Genomic DNA, 19,060 nt, shown 5'->3' with positions numbered 1-19,060 from the left:
TCAGTAGCGAGGATAACATGAAAGCTGAAAATGAGGAAATAGAATACCAGGATGTAGAGTACTTAGAAGAAGATCAGGAATCAGAATTAGAATATGAAGATGTGGAATACTTGGAGGATGATAGTGATTTGTGATTTGTTTTCCAGATGAATGATTGAAGTACAGGATGGCCGAGCTGTAAGCTTTTAGAGAAAAAGGAAATTTCAATCCACCCTATTGAATATGAACTACCCTATTCTAATCAGACAGTGGCAGGATTCATTTTGAGAGTGTAACGGCAGTTCAGTTCGAGTTAGGCGCTGATCGGGAGAAGAACAAATAAAGCGATCTCTTGTGAAGACACTGCGTTTCTTTTCACCTACCCGGACTCCTGCTTACAAGAGCAAAAAATAAATGCAACCCGCCCGATGTAACTCATTCCGATGTACTAAATAATCAATGTAATCACCAGTGAAGAGAATTGTCAGACAAAAGAGGCACAAAACAAGCAACAAAGAAGACGCGGCGATTACTCTTTATCCCAACTGGTAACAGATAATGACATGATCTCGAAAATTTTTGTTGCAGACAAAACGGAACCTGAATTTGTTGCGTACTTTTCAACTCGTGAATAATCAATTATTGCCAACCCAAAATCCAAACTTTTTTATGATACATCTTCAGCCGCGCTGCAGTGTTCACCGACTCGAAGTTACCGCTCGAAAATCACAATGCAAGCCTTAAAAATCTTCAAACTCGTGGTGCACGATCTTTGTCCTATTCTGTTCAATTTGAGACAAACCTATGTCGCATTGGGTAGAATGTCGCAACCAATTCAGGTTGCGACATTGTCGTTATTGTTGCGCGATGGTCGAATTTTGATTCACTGGTAATAACGATTCCTATGTACGATTACATCGTTTTGATGTAAACCTTTTGTTCTAATGTGTATTATGCTTTTGGTCGAAATACGAAGTGACCGAACGCGCGAAAATTGATTTTTAACCTACTTAGAAATGTCGCAACTCAATTTGGATTAGTGCATATTGTTGCTCTTAATTAGCTTAATGATGCGCAACAGAAAAAATAGATTCAAATTTACTTCGCAGCTGCAACTTCGCATGTGCTTCTAGCGACGACTTCGATTTGGTGGTGCGACGATAATACATCGTCCTGTGTAATATTCATGCAACCGACGGATTGATCGGGTTGCAGCAGTTCAAATGTAATATTACGCAACAGTTTTTTTCTGTGAATTTTATTGGCACACGTTGTTCGGAGAAGTTGTAGCAAACAAGTATAGCTTTCAATTTCTGCCAAAAGAATTAAGTTTTGACAAGTTTTAGTGTAATGTAGGATTTTTTGAAGTTCAAAAATAGTGGAAAAACACGAAATTGATTTGATGCACCTCTTAATTTCAATGGATTTGGCTGAGATTTTGACTAATTTCTTCTTTTAGGATGCCAATCAAAACATGGGGGTGGACTTGAGAATCAGAGAACATTTTTGAAAAGGTGGACAGGCCTAGTGTAAATACATCGTCCGATGTAATATTCATGCAACCGACGTATTGATCGCAGGCCAAACATATCAAAAGGTCCTATCTGCAGAAGAGAGGCTCTCTTTAGTTTCTCTCTCTTTCGTTAATATCTCAGCTGTTTTTAAGAATTGTATTGTCTCCTTGCATAGAACTATTGGAAAATGGGGAGAGAGCCGAAGAACGAACTACTTCGCTTGACGGTTGAAACGAAAAAGAAAGATTTTATTCACTACGTGGTACAATTCAAAAAGGCATGGCCTACCATGATTGACATCATTGGGTATTGCGGGTATGTTCGATATTGCATATGCTAACACTCCTCCTCGAACTGACTTGGCAATAGCCCTAACTGCTTGTTTAATATTCTAATCCTACACTGTTGCAAAGGTTTAGTTAGTATATCTGCAAGCATATTTTCAGTTGGACAATATTGCAAACTAATCTGTTTCTTCTCTTGCAGGTCCCTAACATAGAAATATTTAGTTTCAATGTGCTTCGATCGTTTTTCAATTCGATCACTACAAACTAGCTTTATACAACTTTGGTTGTCTTCGTAGGTTGGTACTGGTTCCGAGACGTCCTCGCCGAAATCCGCTAGCAGCTTCTTCATCCAAGTGAGCTCCTGGCAAGCCTCTGCCAACGCCACGAACTCCGCTTCTGTGGAGGATAGCGCAACGCAGGTTTGCTTCCTGGATGCCCAGCTTATGATACCGCCTCCGAGACGAATCAGGAAACCGGTGTTGGATTTCCGGTCACGGTGGTTGCCGGCCCAGTCAGCATCCGCAAACAGCTCCAAACCCGAGTTCGACGACCCAAGGTGCAACTTATGGTCGCATGTAGCCTTCAGGTACCTGAGAACTCTTTTGGCCTCCTGCCAATCCAACTGCGTGGGGCAGCTCGACTTCTGTGCCAGAATCGATGTGCTGACCGCTATGTCCGGACGTGAATGGACAGCCACGTACAACAGACCTCCAATCAGGCTGAGATACTGCGCGTTGCTCGGCAGCCGATTCTCCTCCTCCTTCTGCTGTAGGTAGGCTGGATCCAACGGTATCTTCGACGGTTTGGCGTCCTTCAGACCGTGTCGTTCTACAAGCTTCGTGATGTAGCTGCGCTGGTTCAATTTGAATCCGTCGGAATCTCGTTCGACTTCAATGCCAAGGAACTGTTTCACGTCCCCCAGATTGGCAACCTCGAACTTCTTCCGCAGCTCTCCGAAAATCATGGCGAATTCTTCCTCGTTCCGAGTGGCAATCAGCATGTCGTCGACGTAGAGCAGGATATACGATACCGATTTGCCTTTTCGCCGGACGTACAGGCATGGATCCACTTCCGAAGGCTTGAACCCCATTTCCCGGAGCACCTCGTCAATCCGTAGGTTCCATACACGAGCCGATTGCTTTAGCCCGTATATGCTTCTCCGCAACCGGCAAACTGTGTTGGGGTCTCCCGTGGAGTATCCTTCCGGCTGCTTCATGTAGATGGGCTCGTCCAGCTTCCCATGAAGGTACGCAGTCTTGACATCCACATGTTTCACCAGCATTCGGCGCCGGCTTGCGATGGTCAAGAGCGAACGAAATGTGGCCTGTTTGGCGACAGGAGCGAAAACCTCGTCAAAGTCGACGCCAAACTTCTGCGAGAATCCCTGGGCCACCAGCCTGGCCTTGTGACGGACGACGTTCCCCATGGTATCCTCCTTCGTCTTGAACAGCCACTTGCAACCTATGGCTTTGCGGTTCGGTGGCAACTCGACCAGTTCCCAGGTACCGTTCTCGATGTGCGATTGATACTCATCGTCCATCGCAGCTCTCCACAGGTCGCCTTGTTGACCATTTAACGCCTCGGATGGGGTACGTGGATCGTTGGTCTTCGTCCGGTTTGTGACGACGAATCCCTGCTGCAAGCGGCTTGCTTGAGCTTCAGGACCATCATCGTGCTCGGCGGTTGCCGTGCTGTCGTCAGGTTCGCCTGTAAAACGGGTGGAGGGTAGTCCAGTGGTTTTGAAAAAATAATCTCTCAACTTGCCTGTAAGGAAGCGCTCCCTGCCGCTTCGCCTCAACGCCGGTGACTCGGGCGGATTTGAAGATGTGCGCGACGGGAGCGCAGGAGTTGTCACAGTGTCATCTGGAATAGGACCCACGGTATCGCTGTATTCGCTGTCGGAATCGTCTTCGTCGAATGGTGTTGCCGTTGCTTGCTCGGTGCTACCTTGCACGGTAGGTTCCCTTTCGCAGGCAGCCGGTTCCCACGGGAATTCGCCTTCCAGGTCCAGTCGAATCGTCGTCCGTGCTTCTGTTGGCTTGACATTGCTCGCGGCCTGTGCCGCTCCTCCTTCACGGATGAAACTCACATCTCGACGCTTGATTACTTGCTTCGCTTTCGGGTCCCACAGGCGGTACGCTTTGGTGTCTTCATCGAACCCAGTGAGAATACATTCGTGCGCCTTTGCATCCCACTTCTTACGCTTCTGCTTCGGTATGTGGGCCATCACCGACGACCCAAAAACACGGACGTGTGCCAGACTTGGCTTCTTACCGCTCCACATTTCCTCCGGTGTCTTATCGTGCCCCTTCGTCGGAGAACGATTCACTAGGTACACAGCCGTTGCTGCCGCTTCTGCCCAAAAACTCTTCGGTAGGTTTGCTTCAAAGAGCATACACCGCGTACGCTCCACAATGGTGCGGTTTACACGCTCCGCCAGTCCATTTTGCTCGGGCGTGTAGTCGACCGAAGTTTGGTGGCGGACTCCCAATCGCTTCAGATGGTCACTCAAAAGCTTGTTGGTAAACTCTTTCCCGTTGTCTGTTCGTAGCACTTTTAATTTCTTACCAGTCTGTCTTTCAGCTGAGCGCCGGAAATCTTCGAAGGCCTTGAACACGCTTTCCGCCGACTTCTCGGCTAGGAAGTACACGCTGATTCTCCGCGACTTGTCATCGATGAAGGTGAGATAATACCGGCTACCACCCAACGAGTCCGTCTCCATGGGTCCACAGATGTCGGAGTGTACCAGTTCCAAAAGCTCCGTCGCTCTTGAACCGACATTGCTGAAAGGCAAACGAGAAAGCTTACCTAACGCGCAAATCCTGCAGTTATCATCCTTCTTGGCTACGTCGCTGAATTCGAGGCCCGACACCAGGCCGCCCCTCAGGCGCTGCAGACTGTTGAAATTGATGTGACCCATCCTTCTGTGCCACAGATCAGCGGTGACCACCGGTGCGCATGCCAGCGCTTTCGTAGACGGGAGTTGGTCCAGCTTGAATAGACCATTCGTTCTACTTCCGGTAGCAATGATGTGTCCCTCTGGATTTTTCACGGTGACACCGTCGGTGGTGAACGTGACGGTGTGTCCTCGTTGCACGATTTGATTCACGGAAAGCAGGTTTGCCGACAGCTCCGGAATCACGTGGACTTCGTGCACCTCGATCGGAGGGTCTTCTGGACAGCATTCAGGTCTTAGCTTCATGCTTCCCTTAGCAACAACTTCCATCGAACCTCGGTTGGCAGCGACCACCGTGCCACCATGCCGCCGGACGTTTTCCAGCGAACTTTCCGTTTTTGAGAAATGGTTCGATGCACCGGAATCGAAATACCAGTTGCCATCATCTTCGGAAATTGCAGAAAGGACTGTGCACCACGCGTTACCATTCCTGGGCTCCTTCTGGGGACATTCTCGGGCGATGTGGCCGTACTTCTGGCACCGTCGGCACTTGGGTCCCTTACCTTGAGGCGCTGGGTCGGCTTGCTTCGGTTTTCGGCCGTGGTGTTTGTTGCTTGAAAACGCAGCACCCGCCGCTGACGACGACGACGACGACACACGAACTTCCTGCAGCAACTTCGTTTTGACGATGTCACCGGTAATTGCTGTTCCGGAATTCTCCAGTGCCATTATCATCGGCCGATACTCTTCTGGCAGGCCCGCCAGTAGGAGAGTGCCGATCCATTCCTCGCTGATGTCGAACCCGATGCCACGCAACTGGTGGGCGGTTGCTACGATCGTGTTGACGTACGCTTCCATGGACCCGTTGGTTGCTAGGGACGCCGTAATCAATTTTCGCAGCAAACCAACTTTTCGCGTGAGCCCCGTGTCTTCAAACGCCGATTCCAGCTTGGACCACGCTTCCTTGGCTGTTTTCGCTTCACGCAGTGGAAGCGTGCTGGGCCCATAACCTATTGGAAAATGGGGAGAGAGCCGAAGAACGAACTACTTCGCTTGACGGTTGAAACGAAAAAGAAAGATTTTATTCACTACGTGGTACAATTCAAAAAGGCATGGCCTACCATGATTGACATCATTGGGTATTGCGGGTATGTTCGATATTGCATATGCTAACAAGAACGATGGTCGAAGCAACCGTCTTTTGATTTGTACTGCAAAAATAGTTGAAAAAAGTACCATTACATTGCAATAATTGAAAGAGAAAGTAAACGAAGAGAGCCTCTCAAATGCAGATAGGACCTATTGAAATGTTTGGCTTGATCGGGTTGCAGCAGTTTTAAAAATTAAAATGGCACAATAATCGAATAGGCACTGTGTAGTACACTGAACGAAAACGCCCGCCGTACAAAGAATGATTCTTCATTCAATGCGGTACAGACCCGCAAAATCTGAATTTTAAATGATTTCTCAGCAGAATGATTCGACTGCCTTCGATTGAACCAAAATCATCCTGTAATAAAACTAAAATTGACACAATTAATGAATGATTTTTCGCTTGGGGTTTGTTGTGAATGATTATCATCAAAAAACCATCGGAAAGCATTTTCCTCTATGCTTCATACCGAAAATCATTCAATCGCTGAATGAAAATCCCCACAACTCAAAATATGAATTGTCATTCAATCGTGTGCTCAATCCAGGGCTCACTCGGTGATTCCTGGAACTGAATGATAATCGCGATCGAATAATTTACTGAACAATAATGACGGATTATTGTTTACTTTTTGTATTCTAATTGTCTGCATGTTCCCCATTCTGAAAGAAATTCAATTTAAGATTGTTTTTCATTTTGCTGTTGGTGCGCCATCCTTTGCCAGTTTATAATGGCAAAATCAACGTTGAAGTGGTCGCGGAAAAAAAAATGCGTCGTGCAAAAGTGTTCGACTGTGATGCAGAATAGTGATATATTTATAATGTGTAATAATATAAAATGAGATTTCTGATAATAAAAACCAATAAAATTCAAATAAAAAATAATTTCCATACATCAAAGTTTGTTCCATTGTTATTTTCCAAACAACTAATATTATAACCATTTCAACGAGTTCGAGCGAAATTGACTTCAATTGAAATCAGATTCCTTCTAACTTGTTGTGATGGTTGTAATATTAGTTGTTTAATTAAGAATTTAAATCAATTTAAATTATAGACTGCAGTGAACAATGTCTATATACTTTCGTAAAGATTTTCATTCTCATTTCAACCGGTAAACTGAATGGGTTTTGAATGAAAATCATCCATGTCCAGATTTGTTTTGATTCTGAATAGTATGATTATAGTGGTCGCTTTGGATGATTTTCATACCGTCTGTTTTGATTCTGTCAGATCAGCTCTTGAATGACAAAAATCCAAAAATCATCTGATTTTAGGCATGGGGCTCGGATGAGGCAATTTTCATTCAATTTGTGGCGGGGATTTTCGTTCAGTGTAGGCGACTTCTCGACCACCCTACCCAGCACGGAGGAAGTTAGGCGTTCGACAATGTTAGGCGTTTGTTGGTTATGTTGCTCATCGAAAATTTTTGGAGAGCATAAATCATAACCCCGAATTTGTGCTGAATGTTCGATTTTTTAAAATTAAAACTAAAATTAAAATTAAAATTAAAATTAAAATAAATATTAAAATTAAAATTAAAATTAAAATTAAAATTAAAATTAAAATTAAAATTAAAATTAAAATTAAAATTAAAATTAAAATTAAAATTAAACATGCTCCGAGTTTTTTTTTATTAAATATGTTTCGTCCAGCTTTCATTCGAGGCAAGAGTATGGTTGTAGTAGTGAACGTCGACAAAAGTTCACTACTACAATCACACTTCTTGCTCGGATGACAGCTGGAATGAAAACAAGCAGCATAAAATCTATACCTAACATTTGTCTAACAGCCCATAGTAATACATGTCTAACGTTAGTCTAATGTTAGACTAACAAACATGTTTCGAATTTGCAACATGTCTAACAAAAGTGTGTCATATCTGTCTAATTTTAGACTAACATTAGCCAAAAGTGAGACAAAAAGTTAGCCTAACATGCTGGCCAGTTAGTCTCACATTAGGCTAATGTTAGGCTAACCCTCCGTACTGGGTAAAGTAGCGCGTCACACACACGGAACTACAAATGAACCCAAATTTAAGTTGTTTTGACGCAATCCCGGTCTTCCGTGGAATTACTCAAATTTGCGTCAAACAGCGATAGTGGCGAGTGAGTAGTTGTCGTTTGAGTGCGGCAAAAAAATTAACCCAGTGGTAAGTTATTTTCACCCAACGGAGGCCTCAATTGACGCAAATTTGGGTTAACTCAAGAAAACCCAAATTTGGCTTCTTCCACGGAAGAGCAGCGGATGCGTCGGTGCTTCTCTCTTTGTTTTCGAAAACATTGCGGTGGGGCGAGGGAGAAAACAACCCAACTTTGAGTTAAAACTTTAAGCAGTTTAGTCAAATTTGAGTTTTTAAAACTTATTCTTTGGGTTATAATATTTTTCCGTGCACACACCATTAAATGTAGCGTTGCAAGCACTCGCATGATACATGGAGCTATGTATTATGTAAACCACCCAAAATAAAGACTCGTGGTTCATTAAATTTTAAAGCCGTTTATTCCACGAATGTCCTCCTAATTAACGCTATCTGGTTTCCTACACCGTGCTGGGTCGGTTCAACAGCAGAGGAGCTACAATACAAGAGAACATAGGTCAGGAAACTGCGCTTTCCGGTGCGACAAGGTTCTTACCGATCCGGATGGCGACGCACAGTGCAACAAAGGCGAACAGATTGGACTGGACCGCTTTCCGGACCTTGCGCTTCTCCTCGGCGGCATCGTTCGGGGGCAACTCCATACGGAACATTTTTGTGGGGGGTTATCTGCAGGTTTCACGGCGCGCAATGCAATTCTGTCTGGAAAACGGTCAGAAAATTCTCACGCAATCTCTTGAAACACCGCACACTGCACGACGGAACAAACACGCACGACGGTCGACGATTCGCGAAACGTCAATCACTAATGATTGCGGCGGGGGACCGTCGAAGGATGACGGCTGTCATCATCGCCGATAGGCCTTTTCATGTGACAGATCCGTGCATGCATTTGTTTACAAAGCTTGAACAACAGCTGCTAACAAGAACGTGTCATCTTCATAGAAGAACTGTCAAACGCCCAAACAATCAGCTGATTTAAGACGTCAAATGAAAAGGCCCATTGACAGCGCGTGCAGTCTTGGCCCATGCAGCATAAGGCATACTCTTTTTTGTTTTTACCCAAATCGTCTTTTTACCGATAACCGTGATTAGTATTGTGTGTGTGTGTGTGAGTGAGCAGCTAAAAGCCTAGCTAAACATTTTTCCCGTTCGTCGTTCTCGCGAAGGTGTTTTCGTCGTTCGCTAAAATTCGCAGTGAAAATCGATTCAAAATTCGTCCTTTCGGTGTCCTGGCGATCCGCTTGGGGCGGATTTCGTTGAATTCAATTGAAATAAGTCCGTCAAATCAGTGGTTCGAATCTCAGTGATAGGTGGGTGTTAAAAATCGCCAGTGGCGAGTCGAGCGAATCTCCTCGCGATTGATCGTTTTTTTTATGCTCGTGCTAGCAGGGGTCTGTGGTTTATGCTGCTGCTGCTGCTCATCTATTTAGTGCAGTTGTGTGAGTGAAAGCGCGATTCTTGTTTTGACTTTTGATGTTGATCATCATCACGCTCGCACTATCATCATCATCATCATCGTCGTCAGTACGAGGAAGTGTCAATTTTCTGGGTGCAATCATTGTGCAAAATATTACCAGACGAAGCGAAGTTCGATCTGTTTTCTCTGTGTTTTCAAAAGTTTTTGGAGGTGCCTAGTTGAGTTCCAAGCTGGAAATCGTGTTCCGGGTCGTTAATTTCATCTGGGTGAGTAGTCATGCAGTTTAAATCTACTAAAGACGATTGTCTAAGCTTTGAAGTTCAGTGAAATGTACCGTTTGTTAGGCTGTCACGATTGTGTGAAAAAAAAAATCAAACAGTTTTTGCTTATTAGCAAATTAGGCATAGTTCACTACACTTGCTACGGCAATTCGTTTTGCTTCATTACCTAATGGAGATGGTTTAAAACACGTTTGTTTTCCTAAGAATATACCTACATAATACCTTCCATTGTCGATCTTGATAGTCACGGTTGTTTGGCAAGCGGAAACTTACTCTTTTACCAAACAAGAGATTCAATACACTATCAAAGTCAATAAATATTTAATCGTCTAAACCAGTTCAATGTCATGTTCTCAATATGATTGTTTTTGTTTGTGTAAATATTAGTTTGTAAGTATTATCAATTTTTAATGAACTAGGAAGTTAGTTTTTTTTAAAGGTTTTGGCCCTGCCCTGCAGGCGAGAAAAAAAAATTAATAATAAAAAAAAACAAAAAAATTGGAGAAGGAATAATACAATGTAGATTTTTGAAGATTTCGTACCTAAACTCTGTCGGAATTTCTGGAAGAAACTTTTTGAAAATTTCATGAATGATTACCAAATCATTTTTCAAAGACATCATTTGGCAAAAATACCTAAACTTAGTATTCTATTGAAGTGTGAAGCGTCAAAACTAGCAATCACTAGTCTGTAGAACACTCACACATCACATTAACCCTACACTTCCAAACGTCATTAAGTAAATTTAGATAAAGTTTTATTCCTATTCCAACTACTGTACAAACAAGCTGTTCTTTCTACGGCCCCGACATAAACCAATAGATTATGGGCTTAGCCTAGGAAGTTCAGAAATACTGAAGTATAGTTTATGGAACCAAAGGAATTCCTACAAACATGAATATGATATGCAATACGGTGACAGAGGTGACATTCCTACCGGATCTGGTCAAAGTCAAGCTGGAACAATCGCTACTGGTGCAAGTCGAAGCCACAATCCATTAGGTTTGCCGTCAATTCAAATGCTGCAGGGACGCGACAATAAGTCCACCTGGCGTTTTGATTTTATAATTTGAGTTGTTATTGAAATTTTCTGTAAATACTTTATTGTTTTTTGAACTTTCTTACACTTTGTGTTAGTGTAACTGAATTCCTGAAAGTATACATGACTTAATGGATAAATTCTGGGAGGAATTCCTAGAAAAAAAAAACTGGAGAAATCTCTTGAGGGATTCCTAGAGAAATCAGATAAATTTCTGAAGGAATCTTTGGAGGAATTTTCGGAGAAACCCTGAAAATTCCTGGAAAACACTCTATTCTGGACAATATTCTGGACAAACTCCTGACTTGGTGTAATCCCTGGACAAATTCCTGGAGCAATTCTTGGATGAATGAGCCCAGCAGGAATTCCTGGATGAATTATTGGAGCAATCCCTGGAAGAATTCTTCGAGGAATAGAAGTTCCAGAAGTTTCCTGGAAGAATCCTTGGAGGAATCTCTGGGAAGATCCATGAAGAAAATCGTGAAGAAATCCCTGGAGGAATCCCTGAGACAATTCCTAGAGGAGTATCTGGAGGAATTTCCTGAAGAATCTTTAAAAAAAATCCAAAAGGGTTTCCTGGAGAAGTTCCTGGAGGAATTGCTGACAAAATTTCTGGAGGATGTAGGAGCAATTCCTAGAGAAATTCCTGGATAAAATCCTGGAGGAATGCTTGCAGAAATTCTTAGAAGTATTCCTGAGAAAATTCCTGGAGACATCTCTAGAGTAATTCTTGAAAGAATTTCTGGAGGAATCTCTAAAGGAATTCTGGAAGATTTCTATTTCTATTATTTATCTATTTCTGAAAAAAAAATCGCTTTAGAAATTGATGGAGGAATTAATAGAAGAATTTCAGGGGCAATTCCTGGAGAATATCTCGAAGAAATTCCTGAAGAAATCCCTGGGGAAATCCTTGAAGAAATTTGTGAAGAATTCCCTGGAGGAATCTCTGAAGCAATTCCTAGAGAAATCTCTGGAGGAATTTCTGAAGGATTTCTTGGTGGAATCTTCGAAGGATTTCCTTGGAAAAATCCCCTGAGAAATTCGTGGAGGAATCCCTGAGGCAATTCCTGAAGGAATCTCTGGAGAAAATCCTGGGGACATGCCTGGAGGAATCCCTGAAAAACTCCTAAAGGTATTCCTGGCGAATTTCCCGGAAAAAATCTGAAGAAATTCCTGGAGATATTGCTGACATAATTTCTGAAGCATGTCCAGAAGCAATTTGTGGATCAATTTCTGGAGAAATTCGTGGACAAAATCCTGGAGGAATGCCTGGAGGAATCTCTAGAGAAATTCTTGAAAGAATTACTGGATGAATTTCTGGAGAAATCCCTAAATGAATGCCTGTAAAATTTCTAGAGGAATTCTTGAAACAATAACTGGATGAATTTGTGGAAGAAACTCTATATGATCTCTGGAAAAAAAAAATCTGAAAAATTCCTTGTGAAATTCCTGGAAGAATTCCTAGATGATTTTCCCGAGGAATTTTGGAGAAATCCTCGAAGGAATTTCTGGATGATTCCCTGGAGGAACCCTTGGAGAAATTCGTGGAGAAATCATTGAAAAAATTCCTGAAGAAGTTACTGGAAAAATTCTTAATGGAAATCTTGGTGGAATTCCTGGAGGAATCCCTGGAAAATTCCAAATCGTATTCCTAGAGAAAATCCTGGAAGAATTTCTGAAGGATTTATTGGAAAAACTCCTGGATAAACTGCTGACAGAATTTATAAAGGAATTCCTAGATCAATTCCTGGTGAATTTATTGGAGGAGTCCCTGAAGGAATTCTTGGAGAATTATCTAAAGGAATTCCAGGATGAATTGCTGAAAGAATTCCTAGAGAAATCATTGCAAGAATCCAAGGAGAAATCCCTGGAAGAATGCCTAGATTGATTCCTGGAAGAATACGTAGGAGAAATCGTGGTGGAATTCTTGGAGGAATGCCTGAAGCAATTCTTGGAGGAATATCTGGAGGAATGCCTTGAGGACGCCCTGAAGGAATTATTTGAAGGATCCCTGGAGGATATCTTAGATGAATGCCTGTATGAATTCCAGGAGGAATCTCCAGACGAACTCTTGGAGATATCTCAAGAGGAATCCCTAGAGGAATTTCTGACGCAATTTCTGGAGGAATTTTTAGAGGAATCCCTGCAGAAATTCCCAAAGAAATTCCCAAAGAAATTCCTGGAGGAATTTCTGGAAGAACTTCTGAAGAAATTTCTGGAGGAATCTCCCAAAAAATTCGTTGAGCAATACCAGGAATAATTACTGAAGAAATTGCAGATGAAATTCTTGTGGTAATTCTGAAGGAATCCTTAGAAGAGTTCCTGAAGAAAGCCCTAGAGATATTTCTGAAGAAACTCCAGAATGAATCCCTGAAGCAATTACAAGAGGAATTCCCATGGGAATTCCTAAACAGTTCCTGTAGGAAGTACTGAAATAATTCTTGGTGGAGTTCTTAAAGAATACAAGGAGGAATTTCTGAAGAAATCAAAAGAAGAGTTTCAGGGGGAATATTTGGAGGAATTTTTCAAATAAGTTGTTCCAGAAAAATCACAGAAGGAATTTCAGAGTTAAGCCCTGGAGAAATTCTTGGAGGAATCCCTGGACGAATATCCTAGGAGGATATCCTAGAGGAATGCCTGTAGGGATTCCCGGAGGAATCTCAAGATTTACTCCTGGAGGAATCGCTAGAAGAATTTCTGTAGGAATTCCTAGAGGAATCTCTAGAGGCATATCTGTAGGAATCCCTGAAGGAATTTTTAGTAGAATCCCTGGATCAATTCCCAGAGGAATCCCTAGAATAATCCCTAGAGAAATCCCTGAAGAAATTCGTGGAGGAATTCCTGGAAGAATTCATGAAGAAATCGCAGATGGAATTCTCGGAGATATTCTGAAGGAATCCTAGGAAGAGTCCGTGGAGAAACTTCTTGAGGAATCCCTATAACAGTTCCTGAAGAAACCACAGGAGGGATTTTGGTAGCAATTCTAAGAGACATTTTCAAAGGAATCCCTAAACAGTCCCTGGAAAAAGTACTGGATTGATTCCTGGATGAGCAAGCCTGAAGGAATTCTTTTAAAAATTCCTGTGGGAATCCTTGGAGGATTTTTAAAATAATCCCTGAAGTTGATCCTGAAATAATCACAGAAATCTGGAATCTTGTGGAATTATTGGAGGAATCCTAGGATGAATTCTTGAAGTGATGCTTGGAGAAGTCGTAGATGGCATTCTTGGAGAAATCCTGAACGATTTCTAAGAGGAGTTCGTGGAGGAACTCCTGGACGAATCCCTATAGCAGTTCCTGAAGGAATCCCTGGAGGAATTCCTGAAAAAAAAAAACCCGGAAGCAATACCAAGGGGAACTCCTAAGGGAATCCCTAAATATTTCCTGGAGGAAGTACTGGATTAATTTCTGGAGAAGTTCATGGAAGGATTCCATGAGGAAGGGGTTTCTGAAGGAATTCTAAAAAGAATTCCCGGAGGAATCCTTGCAGGTATTTTTGAAATAATTCCTGGAGTTGTTCCTGAAAGAAACACAGACGAAATTCCCGAAGAATCCTTGGAGGAATTCTAGGAAGAATACCTGGAGGAATTCCTGAAGAAATCCCATGAGAAATTCAGAGAATCCATGTCTGCAATTAATTCTGGACGAACTATTGTTGGAATCTTTGGATAGGTTCCTAAAAGAATGTTTTGTACAATGTTTTAACCCTAGTAGGATGTTGGAGTCAATATGCTCGCTGAACGTGCACTACGCCATCGTGGTGCGCCTAGCGTAACATCTTAGGATGGTTAAGGAATTCTTGGATTAATTTTTAGAAACTTTCTGGTCAAATTTTCTGTAAGGATTTCTGGTAGATATTCCTGCTGAAATACTTCGTATTATTCCAAATTGAATTATTGGAACAGTCTCTAGTAGACTTTTTGAAGGAATATATGGACAAATCTCTGAGGAAATCTATGAAGGAACACTTGCAGAAATACCTAAAAGGGTCTCTATTCTTTGGGAATCCTTGAAAAAAAAAACCTGGAGGAATCCTCGAAGAAACCACTGGAGGAACCTCTAAAGATATCCCAGGAGATATTCCCGGAGGAATGTCTGGATGACCTTGAAATTAATCAAATAAACCAAAGGTATTTTCCTCTTAGCATTACGTTTGTTGAATTGGGTTTTTAAATTCTGAAAAATGTATTGATTTTTAGATTTTATACAAAAGAGCAACTTTTTCTGAGTTACCATGATTTTTTTTCAGATTTTTAGAACTTTGTTTTGGTACCTAAAATCAATTTCGAAGAAATTTGTCGAAATCACCTTTTGACAGCTAGGCCCAGTACAGAATGCGACGAGGAGTGATTTTTTTAATTTTCTCATGGAATCCCTGAATAAATTTTTGAATAGTTCCCGAGAGGAATTTCTGAAGGAATCCCTGGAAGATTTTCCGGAGCATAACCTGGAGAAGCTTTTGGATGAATCCCTCGAGAAGTTTCTGCAGGAATGCCTGGAGAAATCTCTGGAAGAGTTCCAGGAGAAATGCCTGGAGAAATTGTTGAAAATGTACCTGCAGGAATTCCTGGAATAATTCCTGAAAAAAATCTGGGTGAATTCCTGGAGCAATCCCTGGAAGAATTCCCAAAGAAATCCTTGGATGAGTTCGTGCAGTAATATCGGGAAGAAACCTTAGAGGAATTCTTGGAGAAATCCCTGGAGGAACTTCTGAAGAAATACCTGGAGGATTTCCTAGAGCATTTCCTTGAGGAATCTCTAGAGGAATTCTGGGAGAAATCCTTTAAAAATGCCTAATAATGCCTTGAGAAATTCCTGGTGGAAGTCATTGAGGAATTCTTGGAAGAATTTAAGGAGGAATTCCTGGAGATATCCTGTGGTAACCGCGTGTGGGTAGCTCGAGTGTGTATAGAAGACTGATCATTCTGGAGCGGCGCAGCGGAGCGTATGCTTGTTGTCGGCCCACCGCGCAGGTGCGCTTATGCATAAGTGTGTATCGTATATGTAATAGTTATTGATAAGGTACTTGTCACCACATATCCTTAAAGGAATTCTTGGGGGAATCTCTGGGGAAATCGCTGGAGAAATTCGTAGAGAAATCCCTGCAGGAATTCCTGAAGCAATTCTCAAGGGAATCTCTGGATGAATTCTTGGAGGAATTTCTGGAAAAAAATCTGGAGGAATTTCTAGGGAAACTAGCTGACCCGACGTGACTAGCCACGTTAGCTAGAAAAAGATTGTTTTTAAAATTCCAGTTATACTTCTCCAATGAAACTGTTTTCGAGAACATTCCAGAATCTCTCTCCAGAAGGCTTCTCTCTTGAACGTTTAGTAATCTCCAGAAAGTTCTAAAAATTTAATGAATTCTGATTTTCCAGAACTTTTCAGAAGGTCCATTTGACATTTTTTTTTTCTTGAACGTTGACAAACTCCCCGAACATAATCGGCATTAAAAAATTTGATCCAGAAAATTCCAGGTTAGTTTTATTATTCTTTCTGAAACATTCAGTAACTTCTGGAAAGTACCTGGGAAGTTTAATGTTTCAGAATATTCAAGAGATTTTTTTCTGTTTTTATTTGGAATGTTCAGTAGCTTCCAGAAATTTCTCAAACACTTATGAATTCGGTTGTTCCAGAACCTTCTTAAAGGTTATTTTTAATTCTTCCTGGAACATTCACAAACTCTCAGACTCTTTTAGTAAATTTAAAAAAGTTTGCAGAAGGTCTTTGTCTTGTTTTTGCCTAGTAACTTCTCAAAAGTTCTCAGAATTTTGATTATCTAGAACATTTTCGTAGATTATTATTCTTATTTCTGAAACATACAGTAATATCTAGAAAGGTCTCGAAATTTAATGAATATCGGTGTTCCAGAACATTTTAGAAGGCCCTTTACTTCTTTCTTGAACTTTCATCAACTTCCAGAAAGTTCTTGAAATTAAGAATGAAAAGTGTACAGAACATTCCAGAAGGTTCTTCTCCTTTCTTTGATTGAAACGTTCAGTAACGCACAGAAAGTTTTCGATATTTGAGGAAGTGTGATATCCAGAATATCTCAGATGATTGTTTTACTTTTGTAACGTTCAGTATCTTTCAGGAGGTTTCTAGAAATTTTATGGATTTTAATGTTCCAGAACATTCTAGAAGATTCTTTTTTGGTTCCTTGCTCGTTCCCTAACGGGCATAACCTTTTCCCAATATAATAAAGTTTCATGCTCTCTAGAACATTCTAGAAGGTTCTTTTCTAAAACGTTTAACAACTTAGAAGTGCTTATTAGAAGCCGAAGTTCTCAGTTAATAACTGAGCTCATAGACACTAAGCTGAGAAGCAGGGTTTGTCTCAGTTGGGACGTTACGCCAAAAAAATAAAATGTTCCATAATGCTGCAGAAGGTTCTTCTTCTTCTTCTTTTTTCTGAAGCGTCCAGAAACTTCAAGGGGATTCTCAGAAGTTCCATGTTTTAGAGCATTCCAGAACGTTATTTATTTTCTGGAACTTCCAGAAAGTTCTTAGAATTTTTAGAATATTGATGTTCCAGAACATTCCAGAAGGTTCTTCTTATTATTTCTGGAAAGTCAAAAAACATCCAGAATGTTCTCGTACCTTTTAGAAATTTGATACAACTATAGTGAAACATTTCAACGAAACATTTCAAAGCGTTACGGACAGACAGACAGACAACGCTGGAGTTTTATATATATGATTCCTTGTGGAATTCCTGGAGAATTCCATTAAACAATTCCAGGAGGAATCTTTGGAGAAATGGCTGGAAGAAATTCTAGTACATGTCTGAAAAAAATCTGGAAGAAATGCATGAAATAATTCCTAGAGAAATTCCTGGATGAATTCCTGGAGGAGCAATTCTTAGATAAATCTCTGGAGAAATTATTGTAGTAATTAATACATTACTGTAGGAATTTCTTAAGGAATTTCTGGAGAAATTACTCGAACAATTCATGAAGAAATTCCATGAAATTCTCCAGAGATTTCTTCATGAATTCTGGAGGAATGCCCGGAGAAACTCCTGGATAAATGCTTAGAGGAATTCCTGTAGTAATCTCTGCAAGTACCCCTAGAGAAATCCCTTCAACAATTCTTGGAGAAATCCCTTGAGGAAAAACTCCTGGATAAATTTCTAGAGGAATCTCTGGAGAAAATCCTGGAAGAATTTTTGATGGAATGTTTTGAGGTATTCCTAGAGGAATACCAGGAGGAATCTCTGGGGGAGTGCCTGAAGGAATTCTGGAGGAAATGCATGGAATAATTCCTGGAGAAATGCTCAGAGGAATTCCTGGAGGAATCCCTGGAGCAGAAATTCCTGGATAAATTCCTAGAGGATTCCCTGGGAAAATTGCTGTATAAACTCCTTTAGAAAGAATTCCTGGAAAAATTTCGGAAACAATTCCTGAAAAAATTCTAGCTGGAATATCTAGACAAAATCCTCCAGAGATATCTTCAAACAATCTGGAATTCCTGGAAAAATACTTCGAAAAATTCCTGGAGTAATTCCTGCAGGCGGTTCTATAGAGAAATCCTTTCAAGAATCCATGGAGAAACCCCTAGAAGAATGTCTGGAGGAATACCCGAAAGATTGCGTGGAGGAATTCCTGTAGCAATCATCGTAGATATTCTTATAGGATTTCCTGTAGAAATTCCTGGAGAGGTTCCTGGAGGAACCCCTGAAGGAATTCCTGGAATAATCTCTGGAGGAGTTTCTGGAGGAATCCTTGAAAAAAATCTTGGATAAATTCTGGGTAGTATCCCAGGGAGGGGGTGAATTTTGTAGAAATCACTGGAGAATTTCTCGGATTGCATGATTTTATCCAGGAGTTGTTCCTACAGAAATTCATACAGAAATGTCTGTAGGAACAACTCCTGGATAAAATCATGCATGAAATCCTGAAGGAATGCCTGTAGAAATTCCTTGAGGAATGCCCAGAGGAATTTCTAGAGTATCTCAGAAGGTGTCCCTAAAAAAATCCTTGGGGAAATCCTGGAGAAACTCTTGGAGGAATGCCTGGAGGAATACCAGGAATTACCGTAGAAACTTCTGGAGGACGATTTCCTGGAGCAATCTCCGGATAAATTTTTGGAGGGATCCCTGAAGGAAGGCTGGAGGAAATCCTGAATCAATTCCTGGAAGAATTCCCCAATAAATCCCTGGGGTTATTGCTGGAGGAATTTTTGGAGGAATCCCTGTAGAAATTCCTGGAGGAGTGCCTGTAGAAATTCCTGGAATAATCTGAAGAGGAACTTCTGGATGAATTCCGGAAGGAATGTCAGAAGAATTCATGGATCTCTGGACGATTTCCTAAAGGATTCTCCGAAAATATTTTTTGAAGGAATCCCTGCAGCAGTTCCTGGAGGAATCCCTGGAAAAATTCTAGCGGAATCACT

The 19,060-nt window shown here is 41.4% G+C and overlaps 1 long non-coding RNA gene across 2 annotated transcripts in view; it reads left to right on the top strand.

Annotated features, from left to right (window-relative positions):
• Positions 1–9,066: 9,066 nt before the first annotated feature.
• The window catches only part of LOC134284311 (uncharacterized), a 140,071-nt gene continuing 130,077 nt past the window's right edge, over positions 9,067–19,060 (top strand). For both annotated transcript variants that reach the window (XR_009995751.1, XR_009995750.1), the window contains exon 1: positions 9,067–9,612. This is a non-coding gene — a long non-coding RNA (uncharacterized LOC134284311). The remainder of the gene's footprint in view (positions 9,613–19,060) is intronic.

This window comes from Aedes albopictus, chromosome 3 (assembly GCF_035046485.1).
Source record: "Aedes albopictus strain Foshan chromosome 3, AalbF5, whole genome shotgun sequence".
Lineage (NCBI taxonomy): Eukaryota > Metazoa > Arthropoda > Insecta > Diptera > Culicidae > Aedes > Aedes albopictus.
This window is presented reverse-complemented; position numbering and strand designations above follow the sequence as displayed.